We start from the raw sequence: 2,215 nt of genomic DNA on the forward strand, positions 1-2,215 counted from the left end.
CAGTGTCTTTATCTTACTGATGTATATATCTCATTAGCTTATATGGTTAAATTCTCCGTGTTTACAGTTTTCGATGCTGGAATCGAATCTGACCCAATTCCATTGATGGATCTGTCACATCATATTACAGCGGTCCTCGCAAACGTGTAAATGCACATCACGACTGGATATGAAGCATGCCTATTGTCAGAGTGAGTACGTTTGCCATTCTGTACTGTGCAGTGCCAGGGATGGCACATACCTGTCTCAAATTGTACTGGATTAGCAGCAGGTCTAAGAAGTCAATGCGAAATACAGAATCACTAAAAATATCCACCTACCTGGGGACTTCGAGTGAAGTTGTCATCACAGCACATAGGTGACAAGAATGGACTGACGCCGCATGGAAATAATAAGAGTGTAAGGCTCTCTCTTCCTAAAATAATAATTATAAGGGTGCCATATATTTTTATAATGCAAACGGTAAAATCAGGCAAAATTGAAAACGGCTCACTCAAATTGAGCGGTAAGAATAACAAGACTATACACTGAAGCGCCAAACAGACTGGTATAGCCATGTCTATTCAAATACAGAGATATGTAAGTACGCCGAATATGGCGCTGCGGTCGGCAATGCTTATATAAGACCGCAGGTGGGGTACTGCTGCTACGATGGCTGGTTATCAAGCACGAGCGATTGACACAGCATCTCCGAGGTAGCGACGAAGTGGGGGTTTTCCCGTACGACCATTACAGTATCTACGATACTGATCATTTGAGTATCAGAAATCCGGCAGAACATTAAATCTCCGACATCGCTGTGGCCAGAAACAGATCCTGCAAAAAAGTCTCGTTTCAAATTATATGGAGTGGATGGACGGGAATGGATATGGAGACAACCTCATTACTTAATGGACCCTGCATGTCAGCAGGGGGTTGATCATGCTGGTGGAGGCTCTGAAAAGGTATGGCTCCCGGAACATTTTTCTGAGTAAATGATGATTAACTGAAACCCTCATCTGCCGAAAGGTGTTGTTGATTTACCTCGATGTGGACAACTGAAAATGTGTGCTCCGACCTGGACTCGAACCCGGGGTCTCCTGCTTACATGGCAGACGCTCGATCCATCTGAGCCACCGAGAACACAGATGGATAGCGCGACTGCGGGGACTTATCCCTTGCACGCTTTCAGTGAGACTTACATTCCCAACTGTCCACAATTCTACATATGTAATGTACTTTATAGATATTTGCCCATCTACTCATTACTCGCGCACACTTTGGCGATTCCGGTAAGAGTTTGGGCAACCTGTGGGCATTCGCACAGACGAAGGTCCAATGGCTGGGTAGTGGATGGGCAAATATCTATAAAGTACATTACACATGTAGAATTGCGGACAGTTGGGATTGAAGTCTCACGGGAAGCGTGCAAGGGATAAGTCCCTGCAGTCGCGTTATCCATCTGTGTCCTCGGTGGCTGAGATGGATAGAGCGTCTGCCATGTAAGCAAGAGATCCCGGGTTCGAGTCCCGGTCGGGGCACACATTTTCTGCTGTCCACATCGAGGTAAATCAACAACACCTGTCGGCAGCTGCAGGTTTCAGTTAATCATCATTTATTCCAGGGAAAAGCTGCACGGTCATCAACAGTATCTGTTCTTTCTAGAACAGTCACTGTCTCCATATATATAGTTAAAGGCTACCCAGCCATTGACCTTCGTCTGTGCGAATGCGCACAGGTTGCCCAATCTCTTACGGGAATCGCCAAAGTGTGCGCGAGTAATGAGTGGATGGGCAAATATCTATAAAGTACATTACATATGTAGAATTGTGGACATTTGAGAATGTGGGTCTCACGGGAAGCGTGTAAGGGATAAGACCCTGCAGTCGCGTTATCCATCTGCGTCCTCGGTGGCTCAGATGGATAGAGCGTCTGCCATGTAAGCAGGAGATCCCGGGTTCGAGTCCCGGTCGGGGCACACATTTTCAGCTGTCCACAACACCTATCGGCAGCTGAGGGTTTCAGTTAATCATCATTTATTCCAGAGAAAAGCTCCACGGTCATCAACAGTATCTGTTCTTTCGAGAACAGTTACTGTCTCCTTATACTTTTCTGAGTTTAAACACTTCCGCTGGCTACCAGACTCCGCAGACATAAACATTATTGAGTATATCTGCTGCTCAGAAGAAATCTCCATTCATTCATACTCTTACGGATTTATGGACAGCTCTGCAGG

The 2,215-nt window shown here is 45.8% G+C and overlaps 1 non-coding gene across 1 annotated transcript; it reads left to right on the forward strand.

Annotated features, from left to right (window-relative positions):
- The first annotated feature begins 1,883 nt into the window (after positions 1-1,883).
- On the forward strand, positions 1,884-1,957 carry Trnat-ugu. The gene has a single exon. It is a non-coding gene; the product is annotated as a tRNA-Thr (tRNA).
- Positions 1,958-2,215: the final 258 nt, after the last annotated feature.

This window comes from Schistocerca americana, chromosome 6, assembly GCF_021461395.2.
Source record: "Schistocerca americana isolate TAMUIC-IGC-003095 chromosome 6, iqSchAmer2.1, whole genome shotgun sequence".
NCBI lineage: Eukaryota > Metazoa > Arthropoda > Insecta > Orthoptera > Acrididae > Schistocerca > Schistocerca americana.